Source organism: Diospyros lotus, chromosome 2, assembly GCF_014633365.1.
Source record: "Diospyros lotus cultivar Yz01 chromosome 2, ASM1463336v1, whole genome shotgun sequence".
In the NCBI taxonomy this organism is placed as follows: domain Eukaryota; kingdom Viridiplantae; phylum Streptophyta; class Magnoliopsida; order Ericales; family Ebenaceae; genus Diospyros; species Diospyros lotus.
In genome coordinates this window covers 25,092,440-25,111,680 of record NC_068339.1, presented here as the reverse complement: position 1 = coordinate 25,111,680, position 19,241 = coordinate 25,092,440, and the positions used below count along the sequence as shown (strand labels likewise).

Here is a 19,241-nt window from a genome sequence, read left to right as displayed (position 1 = left end):
CACTCTTCAATGACGGCCAGTAGTGACTGTCACTGTTAATTTTCTTTTGTGAGGGTCACCGTTGTCACAAATAATGAATTTTTTGTGACGGTTTCACTGGTTGTCGCAAATGATAAGATTTTAATAATAGTTTTGGCTGCCACAAAATGAACATTTTTAGTGACCACTTTTTGTTGGCCGCCACAAAAAGTGTTTTTTAGCTTATTTTTCTATATTTTAAACCCTATAAACTTAATACATTACATCCAAAATAAACATCATTTTAATCATCAAGAAACTTCATAACAATAATTTAAAATTTAATGACAATTAAGCAAACAACTCTAGTCAATTAATAATTTACTAGCACTTTATATTTACATTGTCATAAAAAAAAAAAGACATCTAGCAATTTCCATTCACATTGTCATAAAAAAAAGACATCTATGAAGGGAACAAAGCAACAACCTTTTTGCCTGTACATTCATTCATACACTGATGATGCAACTCTTCCAAGCATTTAAGCATTCTTCAGTAACTGACGCTTGAGCATTTTGGATTTGGAGACATCTTTGCGCCTGTATATCCAATAACCAATATTTTAAATTTATAACTAATTATACATAAAATAATATTTTATTAATATTATTCACATAAATGTTATTCTTGCATATTAATCTTGATTTTTGATGGTTCTTAATTTATATATAATATATAAATGTTCATTAATAATAGGGTTTACCTTACCTAGTTGCCTCCATGGTCTTCATCAACTTGAGACGTTTGCACGATTCAACAAACATTCTGTCAATCACAAAAAAAAAAAAAAGAATAAATAAATACATAAGCTCATTCAATTCAAAACTTAATTACATAAATAAAAATTCCTTTTCAAATGATTTTGTATTTTTAATTTATACACATTCAAGTTTTTTTAATTAAAAATTAATATATATAATAACTAATTGAGGATTCAAGCAATTTAATCGACCTAAGAAATATAATTTTAATACCTATGATTTTACTTTGCATAATTAATGTTAACATTAAGTACTTAAATAATAGCACTTTTTATTTAGACAGGGATGAGCAAATGGGTAAACTCCCTTCCATGGTACATCTCCTACAAGCATCCAGTCTCCGTCCTTCTCCTCGTATGTAGCTACATACTCTAATCCGTTTACGGAGTCCAGAAGCTTCCTCTCATTACCTGAACAAAGGCAAAACTAAAAAGACCAAATTAATTACCCCTGCAAAACCACAAACAATGGACAAACAGATCAAAAATCATAATGAACACAGAAACATGTGAACTACTATCTACATACAGATGCTGAAGACGCCAAACACGTCGTTTACAGCACTCATCAGCTGCTGGTAGCTGTTGTATGTCTCCAAGTCAAGCTTTCTCAGATACAGAGCTTCATCCATGGCCACCTTCACGTACTTGCTTGTTTTCATCGCGGTTTTCCTGAACGATCTCACCGGCAGCCATCCTATCACTTGAGCTCTGACACATTAATTTTCGCCAACAATTAGATCACAAATTAGGTTTTACTCTATATAAAAAATATGATTTTTGAAACTAAAATATATAGATAAATGATGAACTCACTTCGTTTGGAGACAAGATGTTGCGGATAAGGAGACGGAGCAGGAGCCGAAGCCGGACAAGGAGATGTTGCGAGCGACAGTCAGGTGGCAGAGGCGATGGGGAGTGAATGAGGCGGGAGAGAAGGAGACAGAGGGAGATGGAGGGAAATGAAGGAGGCGGGAGAGATGAGGGAGGGAGATGAAGGGGTAATATAAAAAAATATATTTTTATTTTTTAACTCTTGTTTATATTTTGAAAGAAAAAAATAATCAAAATATATTTTTCTGTTTTTGAAAATTTTAGATATTTTTTAAACTTTTCTTTATATTTTAAAGGAAAAGAAAAATAAACAAAATATCTTTTTCTTTTTTTTTGTAAATTTTTTAGTAGTAAAAAATATACTTTTTAAGAATATTAAAGAAGAATGAAATAAAAGTATATTGAAATAAAAACATACTTTGTTTTTAATTATTAATTATATTTTATAATTTAAGAATATAAAAATATACTTTTTCAGAATAAGTATATTATTAATAATTAATTATAAAAGTATATTAAAATAAAAAAATATAATTTTTAAGAATATCGAAAGAAGAATGTTATTAAAAGTAAAAATATTTCTTATTTCTTATTAATTATATTTTATATTATTATACTTTTCTGTATTAATAATTTACTTTTAGTGACTGTCAAAGCTAGCTATCACAAATAAGTATACTAAAATTAAAGTTATGGCAAAAGCTTTTAGTTGCGGCCATGTTCAGTTGTCATAAATAATCCACCTTTATTGGCTGCCACATTTGGCCATCACAAATAGTTATCTTTCAGTGGCCACACCCCCGGCCCTCACAAACAAGCATAATGACTCAAACCACTCTCCCAATCTTTTAGTGGCGGCCATTTCTAGTCATCACAAATAATACACCTTTAGTGACCGCTAATTCTGGCCGTCACAAATAATAAACCTTTAGTGGCCGCCATTTGCAGCCGTCACAAATAAGTTTGTTTGAGTGTCTTCCATATCCCCAAGCTTTTTGTGACCGCCATGTTCGGTCGTCACAAATAATCCATTTTTAGTGGCCGCCACACATGGTCGTCACAAATAATCTACTTTTAGTGACTGCCATGTATGGTCGTCACAAATAATCTACTTTTAATGACTATCAATGCCGCCCCTCACAAAATAAACATGATCAACACCTAAAACTTTGAGTGGCCGCCACAAAAACTCCACCTTTAGTGGCCGCCACCCATGGCCGTCACTAATAATGTACTTTTGGTGGTCACCCATACCGACCCTCACAAATAAGCTTGCTTGTTTTTGTGACTGCTATGTTCGGCCATCACAAATAATCCACTTTTAGTGGCCGTCGCCCATGGCCGTCACAAATAATTCACTTTTAGTGGCCGCCACACATGGCCGTCACAAATAATCTACTTTTAGTGACTGTCAATTCTGTCCCTCACAAAATAAACATGATCAACACCCAAAACTTTTAGTGGTCGCCATGATCGACTGTCACAATAGTGCACCTTTAGTGGCCACAAATCGTGGCCGTCACAAATAATGAGCTCGTTAGTGGCCAATTTTTTTGGCCGCTACTAAACATGCCTTTTTAGTGACAAATAGTTTATGGCCGCCACTAATAGTTATATTTGTGACAAATATCTTTTGGCCGCCACTAAAAGTGGCAACTAAAAACTACTTTTCTTGTAGTGTAGGCTCCCATGAAAAGGTTTAAGGCTCTCTTTGGGGATCTGCAATCTCTTGAAAGTCGATAGATAAAACACGTCTGCCAAGCTCCCTTGGTCAATAAATACCATTTTGGAAAAAAACATTATCGATGACGACTGATATCACCATAGGATCATCAAGGTTCTGGTCAATCTCTTCGAAGTCTTGGTCAGTGAAAGAAATCATCGGATGTCGGGCTATCCTCTTTGACTTTTTCTCGGTATCGCCTACCGACATTACTACTCGAAGATGTCATTTCCTTGCCGAGCTCGAGTTTTCGCCTGCGAAACCTCTAGAGATTGTGTCAATGTAACGACCCGTTAGAGGGCCTAGTATTTATTTAAAAATTATTTAATTAATTGTTGAAGTATTTGATTAAGAGATTTTATCAATTAATTATTTAATGTAGCAATTTATAGATTTTGAAGGAAAAGAATATCATTTAATTCGATTTAATTTTGGAGTTAGAAGAATTTGCTAAGATGGCAATCTAGTAATTTTTAATTGAGAGAATAGTATTTAAATAGCATTTAATGGAATTTATTTAGTGAAAATTAAATGCAAGGGTATGAAAGTAATTCTAGAGTTTTATTATGATTTAAGAGTCTTAATAATAATTTTTGTATTATTATTGATTAAGTGAGATTATGTATTTAAGGGAGAGTGAGAATCCATGCATGAGATGGATTTGGATTAAGAATCTCCCAGTTAGATTTGGAGAAGGAATCCAAGTTGTATAAGGAGATTGTGAGGGCTTTAGGGTTGCTCTCCTTCTCTCTCTATATATAATCCCATTAGCCATAGTTTCTTCACGCCGTGTGAAGAACAGAAGATAGAAGAAGAAATGCCTTAGCAGTGTCTAGGATAGGAGAAGTGGCTTTGCAATCTTTGCAATCCAGTTAAGAAGATTAAGGCAAGTATCTTCCCTGTAAATCTTTCCTTTACAGGTTCATATCAGTGTTTTTGGATTAAACAAGTATCCTTGTTGAGTTTCAGTTTACAGATATGTATATATATATATATATCTATATGCGTTTATAGTAAGTTCCATGACAGTTCAAGCATGATTTAATAGCAATTCAGTCAAATATATCATTGAATCATCCTTAATGTTGTTTCATATCAATTGGGATTTGATTTCCCAAGATTCTTTTCGAAATGATGTAGTTTTAATAAGATTTGTTCAAGAATAGGGTCTCTGTGTTCGTTCATGTTCGTCAAAAATAGTTGCAGACATCCAGATGCATCCCTTTATATCCGGATGGATTTTTGAGACCATGTGAGTAATATCTAGATGACCTAGAGGCTATCCGGATGAGTCAAAAAGTTTTATGTGAGTGACATCCGGATAGCCATTATTCATATCCGGATGGTCTTAGTGATATTCGGATGTTTTGTTTTCATATCCGGATATGCCAATATTAATTTATGACTGATATCTGGATACATTGTGCCGTATTCGGATGTGTCTATTATAAGCGATATTCGGATACATTGAGTCATATCCGAATGTGTTCAGTGTGATATTTAGATGCCTTTCTCATACATCCGGATGAGTCAAAAGATATCCAGATGCCTCGTTTCACATCCGGATTAGTCTTATAAAGCTTGTGAGTAATATCTGGATACCTTAAGTTGTATTTGGATGCGTCCAGTGCTCGTTGAGAGTAATATCTGGATTTATTGATTCATATCCGGATGAGTTCTAGTTCCTTGCGTACGATATCCAAATGGTTTTTTGCACATCCGGATAGCTCATATCCAATTGCCCTTTCTTCTATCTAGATAGGTCTAGTATATTCGGATGCTTCCTTTTGTATCTGAATGCCTCTTTCCAAAGTTGAATTTATATTCTAATGGCCTCCAGTTATACCTAAATGCCTCAGTGAGATATCCGGATGACCTAAATCATATCCGGATGTCCTAGTTTCTATCCGAATATATTCTAGCATATCCGAACAGCTTCTTATTTAAGCGTCAGTGTATCCGGATGAGCTTTCTTCATATCCAGATATCCTTTCTGATATTCAAATGGCTTCTCCAGAAATCTAATTGAACTTCTAGAATAGTTTAATTCAAGTTTTAATAAAGTTAAATTATTCAATATCTTCCAGTAACGAGTTTATTGCTAGAATAGAACAAGTTAATCTGGCCCATATCATAATTCATAGAATCTTTGTATTCCAATATTAGCATTACATTATGTGTGTTAGGCGGCTTGTCCGCGGGGATCCCACCAGTTTCAGTTTCAGCTCAGTTTATGACACTACAAGAAAAATGTATTTTAGTGACGGAATTATTTCGTCGCTAATTTTTTAATTTTTTTTAAAATTTAGCGACGGAATTTGCGACGAAAACCCCATCACTAAATTTAGCGACGAAAATTCCATCGCTAATTAGCGACGGGTACAACCCCCATCGCTAATTTCATCACTAAAAAATACCCGTCGCTAAATTTCAGCGACACCCTTTTTAGTGACGGAAAGGTACCCGTTACTAAATCCGTCACTAAAAAATTTAGCGATGGATTTTGATGTTTTAGAGACGAAATTTTTCGTCGCTAAAACGCTGATTTTTTGTAGTGTGAGTTGCTCGCTTGGTGGCCACCAGGGGGCTAGGGGCATATTGCCCACACTATGTGCTTACAGTTTTTATGTATGCAGGATTCAGATCAAACAAGTATGTATTATCAGATTATGTGGGTCTATGAGCCAAAGTTGCATACCTGGATTTAGTTTACAGTTTATGTGCATTACATTTTTATGAATGCAAATAGATAGTGATTATACTCAGTACAAGTTCAGTAAGTATTTATCAGTATCAATATTCTTCGATTCAGCTTCAGTTATTCTTTCCAGCTTATTACTTGCTAAGTTTTGTAGCTCATCTGGTACTCTTCACCATTCTAGGTCCTAATGGGGGAGTATCAGATGTGGAGCCTAGCAGCAGTGGTCAGTAGTGTGTGTATGCGGAACCGCTCAAGACTAAAGATGTCTGGGAGTTTGTTAGTTTATAGTGTTTGTCAGTTTAGTATTAGTTTATATTTTAGTCGAGGGATTTTCCCTTAGACAGAGTTTATGGTTCTAGTTTATGTTGACTCAAAGTTCTTATTTCAGTTGATTGAGATATTCCTTTATGGTATCAGATTTCAGTTTATCAACTAGTTTTATTTTATTTCTCGTAGCACCTTTTCTCGGGTAGTTCTAGGAGATGGGGTGTTACAGTCAATGACCCCTCTTATCTGATTAGCAGGTTATGACCAAGCATCCCGATCCTCCTTAGCCCCAAGTTTGTTTCACAAGTTGTGGTTTTTCCTCAGACATTAGGTGTCACGTGGCTAGACGTTCCTTTCTCACATCTGGTAGACATACCATTGAAGGTGACCTTTCCTAATCAGTCTTTCAATCTAATCTTTGAGGGCTATGCATTCTTCATTTGTATGGCCAAACATCCTGTGGTAATCGCAGCGCTTATTGGTGTCTAGGTCAGGATCAGAATTAGGCTAAGCTCTTGCCCTGGGGAATGAGACAACCTTTGAATTGTAAACCTTTCGGAGGATCCGATCTTGTCGAGCTGTAAAAGGAGTGTAGTTGTGATAGCACAACCTAGGTGGCTCAAGAATTTGGGCTGGCTCTCTGCATCCCCCATGGATGTCTTTATTTTCTCGTGCTCGACCAAAGTCTTTCTCATAGCGACGTTGATGCTCAGTAAAGGGTCTTGGTCGTTGGGCTATCTATGGCTTAGTCTTTGGTTAGGGTTTGTGATGCCAGACGATCGAGACTTCCTCCACATTTATATAACCCACGACCCATATTCTGAGGTTGTCTAGGTTAGCTGGAGGTTTTCGAGCTAACGAGTCGACAAAGGGCCCTGGTTTAATCCCGGTTATAATGGCATGTAGGGAAACGACCAGGTTTAAATCCCTGATTTGAATAGCCTCCTTATTGAATCTATGTAGGAAGGCTCGGAGTGACTCATTTTCTTCTTACTTTAGATTGATGAGGCTTGCTAACGTTTTACGATGTGCCCAGTTGGTGAAAAAGTGGGTGACGAAGCATGTGGTTAGCTTGAAGAAGTCATGAATGGAGTTTGGTTCTAAGGACGAGAACCACAACATGGCTAACTTTTTGAGTGTGCTGGGAAATGCTCGACACATGATCAGGTTTGTGCTCCCGCTTAACAACATCATGGCATTAAACATGGTTAGGTGCTCTTAAGGGTCAGAGGTGTCCTCATATGGTTCCAAGGTGTTGGGGAGGCGTAAGCCATTTGGCAAAGGCACAAACATTATGAACTCCGAGAAGGGGTGGCTCGAAGCACATAAGGATGCGAAAGGTAAAAGAATGGGAGTGTGGGTTGTAACGCCCCACTTTTCCAAATACGCAAAAACTTGAAATATAATTAAGACATCACCTACGGGCGTTATGAAAACACTTACCAACGAAAGCATTTGATTGAACCTGCAAGCTTAACCAAAGCTAAATAAAGGGGTTTCTACTAGATTTCCTTTGTAAGTTCAAGAAATGCATACGACCTTCAATACTCCATAAAACACAACACATCACAGCAGGTACAATTGTAGGACACCCCCACACACACCCTTTACAATCTTGAGTGTCCTAGCTGCTATTACAATATATCACTTGGTTATAAGGGAACATAATAAAATAAAACCAAAAGCTAGCTGCAAAACCCAAAGCTAGCCAAGCACCACATTTTTTCCCTTGCTCGAACCAGAACCTAGAACACTTGACACTTCTGATAAACTTGGGACATTGAATGTCCTAGGGGTATGAAACACTCAAGTTAGATAATAACATCTAAGTGAGTGAATCAGAAAAGGAAATATATCTGCGTGCAAATGGAATAATGCCATTATAAAATCCACCCCTGTGGTAGCAATGCCAGGGTGTTGCAATCACCCCCACAGTTATCATAGTCACTCCTTGGCTCACCGTAAGAGCACGAGTTCTTCTATGATGGCCCAACAACCAGCCACAGTCACCAACACAAACATGATATATGACAAAGCAGAAGAAATATGCATAGCCAAGGGAAAATATGACATGTAAGCCACAAAGGCATGATATGCAAGCCAACATCTACACACAAGTGAAGAAAAAAATGCTCAAAGTGTCACAAAACATGCAGGAATCACTCACGTTGATCGTTTCCCCTTCGATAGCACGTTTACAGCCCGATTTCGAGCACGAGGGGCTGTTTTTGCAGAAATCACGCATTTCAGTGAACCAAACCTTAAATATGTTTATATGGAGTTGTAGATAATTAAAATAGGAGAATTATGATAAAAATTTCAGGTCAAACGGAGGTTGGACACGCCTTCACCCGCCCTTGGAAGAGTGGTCACGCGTCGTCTTCTTCCTTGTTACGGATTTTGCAACTGAAAATTAAAAATGCTATAACTTGCTTATTTTTGCTCTGATTCACTCTCCGTTTGAACCTACGGACTCTCCTTTTCGTGCTCTACAATCCTAAAAAAATAAAATCAACTTACCTCTTTGATTTCCCAACTGCTTTTGCTAATTTTCGATGAGGTGTCTTTACCCTTTCTCTTTTTTGCTTTCCTTGATTTCTTTCTTCTCCTTGTCGCACTTGTTCACTTGCTATATTTTAGCTTCACGTGGGTCTCTCCCCCTCCCCTTTATATAGTCTCCCAAGACCCCAAATCATAAGATATCCCTTAGCCTTTAAGTCACCCCATTTTTCTTTCCAAGCCATCATTACAACACTTGAATTATCCCTTTGATTTTATCTTCCAATTCAAGTTTTCATTTCCTTCTAGTCCCAAGCCTCCAAATCTCACCTTCACGTGACTTCTAGGATAAGAACCCATTATGGCCATTATCTCTTCTTTTCCATGCCAATCTTATTCTTCCAAGTCATGCCACCTTAAGACTTTTAGGGTAAAATTCATTATTACAATCATTCCTTCATAAGACTTTAGGGTAAAGTTCCCAAATCCAATCTTATTTCTCCAAGTCATGTCTTCTAGGATAAGTAATCATCATTGCAATCATTCCTTTAATTGTTACGTTAATGTCTTGAATCAAAATACCATTCATTTTGCTACTATAATTTCCATTACAACATCCAAGCTTTATATCAAGTTCTGGGGTATAACATGGGTAGCCTGGTGTTGTTGACGATGACTACCCTCTGTGTCGCCACCGACCCACTCGTTACGTTGGTCATGCTGCAGATTTTGGGTTAGCTTAGTAACTTGGTTTTGAAGTTGTTGAACAGTTCAGAAGAGGACCTCCATGGTGGTTGGATTTTCTGGTTGGTGGTTTTTGGCATTCAAGTTTTTTGGGATGGGAATGAAGTTGTTTTGGCTTTTGGTTCTATTCACATCTGGTTGAAGGGTAAATTGAGAGATTTGGGTGGGTGTGTGGAGTAGGTATGCTTTATCGTGACCCAAGATGGGCGCCAAATGTTCCTTCTTGGCCTAGAGAGGTGATCGGACGTGAGTTTGTAGTGATAGGGAATAGACGTCAGGGGGTGGTTGGCACTTGCAAGCACTCCGATGCTCAAGTAAGTGAGAGAATAAAGTGGCAGAGTATTGGAAGGCTAGAAAAGAACATATATTAGCTCTTGATAAAGTTGATTTAAATAGAGGGATGAGAGATTCTCCTGCATGCATGTTTGCATCGGGCGTTGCATGATGATAGGACTAGATATCCGACGCTGACGGGACTCCCTAATGGTGGCATGGTGCCGACGAGACCTTCATTAAATGCAGATGTGATCTATCATTAATGAGGATGAGATCTGGGGCAGGCACAATAGTGTTGCAGGTACAGAGGTGATGATGATCACCGCTAGCAGGTAGAGAAAGGTCATGATTGGGCTAAGAGACTGGTAGGGGTCTTGGGCTTCTACTAGGCTGGGCTCGATCGGGCCAGAACGGTCCAAGATAAATCTGAAGAAATTATCATTTTGTAGAGAGAGAAAGAAAATAAGTAGAAAAATAAAGAGGTTACAGATTTTAGAAAGAGAAACCCACATTTTATATATTAACTAGGTCAAACTTTAGATGAATAGAATGGTTTGTTCAAAAAATCACAAAATTAAACCTAAAATTACAGGTTTATGTCATAATGAATGCCCATACAATTGACAGGTTTGTGCCATAATGGAGCCCATCATTTTTGGCAATGTTTCTACCCTAGCCAAGTTTTTCTTCTTTTTTTTTCAAGAGTCTAATTACTTAGGGATGGATTTTTAAATCGTCTCTAATAATCAGTCTCAATTAGCAATTGAATTGAGTTTAGAGATTGGATTTTTTTGTGTGTTTGAACTTAGATACTTCTACATATACTAGAATATAAATATCAATTATTTTATATTTTAAAATAAAAATTATTATTGCACACATGCTCTATATTCTAAAATACCAATTATTTTATTATTGAGCCCATGCTTTCACTTTTCATTATTTTGATTTTATGTCGTTTAATTCTGTATAAATAGAGACAGGATTAATTTTGTCTCTAAGTTGAGGGCAAAGACACCGTCTCTAAGGGACTAGTCAAAAAAAACATACAGAGACAAAATTTTCGTACCTAAATCTATTTCTGAGCGAAAAAAATCAAAGATTGATTTCATCTCTAAAGTAGAGCTAACTAATTTTCATCTCTAAAACTATTTTTCCAAATCTGTCACTAAATCCATTTCTATTAAAGACGAAAAAAAATTCTCTCTAAAATTGTTTCTTTTTTGTAGTGTTTTTCTTTTTTACTTAATTATTATTTAAGGTAATTTATTTTAATTTAATTTTAATTAATGTCATTATCGATGAAAGAGGTGCTAAAAGCACAAAATGTAAATCATAAGAGCTTTTAGAGTAATTTTTAAACTAAAACAGGGTCTTTATGCAATTTACCAAAAAAATTGGTACATGTGAGTAGTGATTGCTTGAGTAATCCTACTTAGGGATGAGTAAAATTTTGGTTAAACCAAATTAATCAAACTAAATTGATTCATTTAGTTTGATTTATTTTTTAGAATAGTTCTGTTCGATTAGGTTTTTGGATTAGTTCAATTAATTCAGTTTGGTTTTATCTTTTTACAAAAGAAAAAAAAAATAATTGAACTACCAAAATTTTCAAAATAGTAGTGTCGTTTTGGCTAAATTAATTGAACATCACCAAACCGATTTGCTTTAATGTTGCCATTTCTAATTTTGATTAAAGAAAAGCACTGCCATCCCCCTTCGACTAGAGGTGTGCAAGTGGTCGATTCAGTTACTAAACTAATCGAAGTTCAAAAATCGAAAAAATCAAATTGAATTGACTGAATTAATCAAAAAAATCGAACAAATCAAAAATCGAAAAACTAAACAGAAATTAAAAAAAATCAAACCGACTGAATAAATTGAACAGACACAAAAAAAACCAAACCAACCAAAGACCGAACAAGCCGAAAAAATCGAATGAACAAAATCAAATATAAAAATATATAACCATCAAAATGATGTCGTTTTAAAGTTCGATTAGTTCGATTGGTTTAATTATTCTGAACAAAAAAAAAAACTGAAATCGAATAGCCGAACTTTTGTGAAAAATTAATTGAACTAAATCTATGTAAGAAAAAAAATGAACCAAATCGATAAATTAAGTCAGTTCCATTTAGTTAGTTTGGGTAGACCAAATATTTGCTCCCCCCTTCCTTCGACCCTCCTCCTCTTTCTCTGCCTCTGCCCTTTGGAATCCAGATTGTCATTTGCAACCCGTTGTCTGCCGTACACTGACGTCTTCTTCGTTCTTTGTCTTTCACTGTTCTTCGTTGTCTTCATCTTTTTCATCCATCTGGTTTTTGACTCGTCGTCGCTAACCCACACCCCCCACAATTGGTCGATTGCAGTCTTCTTTGTCCCTTTGGTCTGCAACTCACCATCATCAACCCACACCATTCACGACTCACCGACTTTAGCCTTGTTCGTCTCTTTAGTCTGCGATTCACTGCCATCGTCAACCGTCGTCTTCTCCACTAAAGCCTCGCCATTAGCCTCACAGTTTGTCCATTGATGGTGATGTGGGAATAGTCTAACTGAAAGAAAACCGAAAGAAAGGGCACGAAGAAGTTATACAGTAATGGTATGATTGTCTTCTCCACTAAAGCCTCACCGTTTGTCCATTGACGGTGAAGTGGGAATAGTCTAACTGAAAGAAACATATGTTTGATCAATTCTCATTCACTTTCACACGTGACTCATTTTGATTTACCTTTCTAAATGGGTTTGTGGGGCGAATCTAATATTGATAGTTATATATTCGATGAACCTATCACTTGTATTTATTTAAATTCTACTATATAATTAAATATTCAAACACATGATTTTATAAATATCAGGGTGTCTTTGTCAATTTTTATAAATATCGAGTTGAGAAGGAAGTTTAAACTCAAAATATTTATATTATTATATTAAATCATTAATCATTATCTTAGAGATGGATCTGAAAAAATTATCATTTTATAAAAAGAGAAAGAAAATAAGTAGAAAAATAAAGAGGTTACATATTTTAGAAAGAGAAACTCACATTTTATATATTAACTAGGTCAAACTTTAGATGAATAGAATGGTTTGTTCAAAAAATCACAAAATTAAACCTAAAATTACAGGTTTATGTCATAATGAATGCCCATACAATTGACAGCTTTGTGTCATAACGGAGCCCATCATTTTCCGCAATGTTTCTAGCCTAGCCAAGCGTTTTTTTTTATTTATAAAAAAGTTGACTTTTAATGACAAAAAATCTATCGCTAAATATCTAAACTTTCGTCACTAAATAATTAAAGATCAAATTGACTACAAATTAAAATCTGTCACTTAAGCAAGAGTCGCTAATTACTTAACGATGAATTTTTAAATCCGTCTCTAATGATAATAGAATGTTCCGTCACAATTAACAACGAAAATCAATTATGTCGTTATTAAAGATAGATTTTTCCACCACTAACGAGTTTAGAGAAAAAAAAATTCATCTCTGAACTCAGATATTTTTATATATACTATTTTTTAAAATATAAATACTATTTATTTTATATTCTAAAATAACAATTATTATTGCACGCATGCTTTATATTCTAAAATATCAATTGTTTATATTCTAAAATATTAATTATTTTATTATTACGTGCATGCTTTCACTTTTTATTATTTTGATTTTATGTTATTTTATTTTGCATAAATAGAGACAGAAAGTTAAGGGCAAAGACATCGTCTTTGAGGGTCTGATTGGGAAAAATATAGAGACAATTTTTTTGTTTTTGATTTTAGAGACAGTAAAATTTTGTCTCTAAATAAAAAAAAATCAAAGACGGATAGAAAAAGTCCATCTCTAATTCCATCTCTAAAGCAGAGACAACTAATTTTCTTCTCTAAATTTGTCTCTAAGACTATTTTTTCAAATTCGTTGCGAAATCCGTTTCTATTAGAGATTGAAAAAATTATCTCTCTAAAATCGTTTATTGTAATGTTTTTCATTTTTACTTAATTATTATTTAAGGTAATTTAATTTAATTTTAATTAATGTCATTATTGAAGAAAGAGGTGATAAAGCACAAAATGTAAATCATAAGAGTTTTTAAAGTAATTTTTAACTACAAAAGGGTCTTTATTACATTTACCACATTTTTGGTAAATGTAAGTAGTAATTGCTTGGGTAATCTTACGTAAGGATGCGTAAAAATTTGGTTAAACCAAATTAACTTAACTGAATTGATCAAAATTACCGATTCAGTTCGATTCATTTTGTAGAATAGACCAGTTTGGTTAGGTTTTTGGATTAGTTCAATTAATTCAGTTTGGTTTCGTCTTTTTGCAAAACAAAAAAATTAAAATAATTGAACGACCAAATTTTTTAAAAACAATAGTGTGATGCTTTTAACTAAATTAACTAAATATCATTGAACTGATTTGCTTTAGATGTTGCCATTTCTAATTTTGATTAAAGAAAAGCATTGTCATCCTCCTTCGACGAGGGGTGTTGTAACACCCTATCTTACTCGGGCGCGTTATTATAAGGGAATTTTCGGGAATCTATTTTTTTTCAAGTTCATTACACGCAGTGTATCAAGAACAATCTTCACATGCTTCAACATGCCTGACCCATACATGATTCAACGAACAATCCTCACATGCACACATAGGCCGGCACCCACGGTGATTCCAAGAACAATCTTCACATGCACACAAGATCCCGAAAACCCTAATCTTGCCTGTTTAACTAACAAGATCAATAGTCTTAAACTAAACAAGACATAATATTACGCAGTGGATATAATAACATCAAAATACTGTGGCCTACCATGAGGTTCATACATAGTGTTTTCACATCAAACAAGTATTACAACGTTACAAACAAAATAACGATAACACTAACACGCAATCGTTCATACATATATCAAAATAAGCACTATTACTTCAAAATGATACAACAACTATCACACTAAACACTGTCGGCCCTCAATTGGCCATGTCCTCGCCTTTGTAGCAGTCCTTGACTGTAACGTTGAATGTTCTAGGGGCATAACCCAGATTAGATGATAAAACATCTAAGTGATGGCATGATACAGTTTATTAAATGCATGAATAACACACGAGTATGGCATATACAGACAACAACAACATGCAACACATCTAACTTTGAGAAATCTTCCTAGCATACTCAACCTCCCATGGAAAATCCATTCCACACACCGTTGGAATTGATCTTGCCACGACATACTTAATCCTCGAGTGCCTATCCATGTCACCCAATCACTGGGATTAACCTTGCCCCATTCTCAAGCATACCCTATCCCATCCTCCACAGACATAACAATGACACTAAATCAACACCACGATGATAAGACAATCACATGCCATGCACCGACTCTTTCTTAAGTAAAAAAAGTTGATGCAATACACCACAAGTTCAATATGCATACGATGCCACAAGCACTTAAGTAAAATGCCTACACGCCACATCCCAAGTTCTGGAGGGTATAATTGCTCGTTGGAATTGGTATAAGCAAGTGTAATCAAAGCTCGGGAAGGTAGAATTGCTCACCTGAACCCACTACATACACACCAAACCATTTTCAAGACAAAAGGTAAAACTGGAATCGAACCACTCACCTTATCTTGAAAAAAGTCAATTTTCACCTCGTAAAGCGTGTTAGACCTCGAAAGTCATGAAATCTCTTCTTATAACAGTCAATTCATCTCATGATCATCATCTTGTCTATAGAAATCAATATTCCTATTTTTTCCAAAATTTTCTCAATTTTTTACATTTTTCTCTATTTTTCATAACCTTTATTTTTTTGAAAAATTCATAGATAATACTTAACACCCAATTTCACCAAATATTTTTGCACAGATATTCTTAAAATATTTTTTTGAAAATTAAAAAATTAATTTCGAATTAAACATGTACCTTCATAAGCTAGGCGACTGGCTTACGAGTGAAGTCCACTCGTGCATATGCGTAAACTGTCTTCTCCAACGACGGTCGGCTGCGATGATCTCCGATGGCCAAACTGATTGCACCGCCTTGAAGCTCTCCTTGAGGCGAACCTGGGGGTGTCCTTAAATGTCGAAAAAAGTCACTGAAAAAAACTTTAAAGGTCGGTTGCAAGTGCGGCTCCAGCGAGGCCTAACTTTCCGACCAAGTCATTAAAACCTTGCTAACTCTACACCAAATTCTCCCAAAATTTTCAGAATTGCTCCCCACAACCCAAGGAACCCTCTAACCTTATTGCTCGATTCAAGCTATAACGTGGCTAATTTCTTCAATTTTTGTTTTGAAACCCTCGGCCTGCTACCCCTATTTATACCTATTTTTGACGCCAAAATCCACCAAATCTTGGTTGTTCTTATCTCTTAAACACCAAATCTAGCGTTTAAATCAATCTAATAGCCCTAAATCATGAGAAAAATCTTTCAAAAATCTCGGCCAAACCATGGGTCACTTCCGCCATTAATTCCGGTCACATTGCCGCCATGATCCACCAATGGCCACTCCTACTTGCATCACCATCACTTGGAGGCTATTCTGAAGCCTCTAGGCAAGCTTCCCGACGGCCATAGGGCGACTGGTCGGTTTCCCACTACTTTTGTACTATTTGCACTTTCACCCCTCAATTAATTTCCAACTTCATTTTTCCCTTTTCCTTGATACCCCTAGACTTTCTAACAATTCCACTATGGCCTATAAGTTCCAAAATTTTCATTTCCCTCAAGAATTTTCTAGAACTACGTCATTTTGACCTCCCTTGAGCAGTTTACATTTTCTGCACTTTGGCCTAAATGCCCTTAATCGCGTGTTTTTGACCTCAAACCTTTGTAAATCTCTTGGTTTAGACAAATCCTTCTTATTTGGGCAACTTTAACTTCATTGACTTGCTTTGACATGAACACATGCCTTTCATTCATGTTTTGGATATTACACGTTGGCCCAAAACTTCGACAAACTTCATTTTGACCCCACAATTTCAAAAAATACATTTGATATTAAATATTGGGTATTAAAGGTGTGCAAACAGGCAATGTGATTATCAAACCGATTGAAGTTCAAAAATTGAAAAAATCAAATCGGACTAAAAAAACTAAACCAATTGAATTAATGAAAAAATCGAACAAACTAAAGATTTAAAAAAAAAAACTAGACCGACTAAATAAACCAAACAAACAAACAAAAAACCAAACCAACCGAAGACCAAATAAGCCGAAAAAACCAAATAACGGACAAAACTGAAGAAATCGACAAATCAAAAACCAAAAAAATAACCAAAAAATCGAATGGCCAAAATCAAATACAAGAACATATAACTATCAAAATGACGTTGTTTTAAAGTTTTGTCAGTTCAATTAGTTGAATACCTGAGCTTTTGCAAAAAAATTAACCGAATTGACAAGTTGAGTCGGTTAGTTTGGGTAGACCAAACTTTTGCTCTCCCCTACCTCAGACCCTCCTCCTCCTTCTCTACATCTTCCATTTGGAATCTGGATTGTGATTTGCAACACGTCATCTTCCGTCACACTAACATATCTTTGTTCTTTGTTCTTTTTCTTTTTCTTTTTTTGTTCTACGTTGTCTTCATCTTTTTCATCCATTTGGTCTTTGACTTGTTGTTGACCCACACTCCCCACAACTAGTCGATCATTATCTTCTTTGTCCCTTTAGTCTGCAACTCACCACCATTAACCCACACCCTCCGTGATTTGTCGACTTTAGTTTTTTTGTCTCTTTAGTCTACAACTCACTACCATCGTCAATCGTTGTCTTTTTCCATTCTTTATCCCTTTGCTCTGTGACTTGTTATCGTCGACCCCGTACCTTTGCAACTCAATGTAGACAAACTCAGACAAAGGAATCCTCTTATTTGTAACTTGTCTTCTTCGTCCATGTCTGGTTTTAGCCTTCAAGTGAGGTGAGTTTGTAATTCTTTTAGCTTCAATTTGTTTGGTTAATCCATTGAACCAAATTTTTTTTAGTCTATTTGATTTGAGAAACAATCCAATTTATTTGGTTTGATTATCTGGTTTAATTCAGTCTATTTAGTTTGAATTGATAGAAATGTAGTTGTAGGGCACAAACCAAGAGGGGGGTGAATTGGTTCTTTTAAAAAAAATGAATTTCAAAATCTTAAACAATGTAGATTGTTTTCCAAAGAAAGATTGATACAAAAACGAGTAAGAAATAGAGGTTAAAAAAATTAAAATAAGTAATGCAAGCACACAAGAACACAATGATTTATAGTGGTTCGACTTACCCAAGCCTAGTCCATTATCTTAACTCCTCACTAATAATTTTAAAACACAATCCAAGTGGGTCCTCTAGTCCAAAGACTAGGAAGGTACAACCCCTTATCAACTAGATAGGCCCTTAAGCTCAACTAGTTTGGAAACAAATGAACACAATAGTAAAGAGAGTTCTAAGAGTTTGATCTCTTAATGAAAGATAAGGCTTGAAAGAAATTAAACAATTTTGATTACAAGCCTTTACAATGAATGAGTGAGATAAAAGAATGAAATCTCAATAAATTCTCTTGGACACTTGCTAGCTTGGTAGTTGAATCATCTAAGAACTTTAAATGTTCTTTATAACGACCATTTAAAGTTGTGGGAACTAGCATCCAAAAATCTAACCATTGGGGGTGGTTGGATGCTCATTAAATGCACTTCAGAAATAGCCTTGCAAAAACAACGGTCGACAAATGCAAGGTATCGGTCGACATGTTAGCAAATATTCAAAATTTGGTTGACAGTTCATTTGAGACTCTTGATAGTTCCTTGTGCAAGCATTTGTCAATTGACAGATGTATAAGCATCAATCGACAGATGGCTTGCAAACTATCGAAGTACCAAGGATTGACATTCTTCCAGTCAATAGATGCATAAAAAATATAAGGCTGGGGAACAGATGATGAGGTGTCTGTCGACAGATGAGACCAGTCTTCAGAACATGCATATTGCTAGTCGACAGATGCATAATTAATGTCAATACAAACAAGCAACCATTCTGTCGGTTGATAGACCACGGGTAACCGATTGACATATGTGCTAAGATTTAAAAATCGATCGATAGGAAACTATGACCGGCTGACATATGACCTTAATAATTTAAATTTTTTCCTTCATTTTAAAACCTTTTTGATTGATGGCTCATACTGTAACACCCCACTTTCCAGATGTATAAGCATCATTCGTTCTTCATATCTATCCCAAAATTTCCATTCATCTATCTCGAATAAGAACATCATAAACATCAATTGCGGAAGTTAGAATCGAACCATAACTTTAACATTAACCAATAAAAATGTTATACATCATCACTCTTCAAAACGTTTAGAATTCAAAGTAGCAGAACTTAAATACATAGATAACATAACATGCATTCATTACATCATGCACTTTGTTAAGTG

The 19,241-nt window shown here is 35.4% G+C and overlaps 1 pseudogene; it reads right to left on the bottom strand.

The window, feature by feature from the left end:
* Window positions 1-510: 510 nt before the first annotated feature.
* On the bottom strand, window positions 511-17,345 carry LOC127794736 (auxin-responsive protein IAA1-like; annotated as a pseudogene).
* Window positions 17,346-19,241: the final 1,896 nt, after the last annotated feature.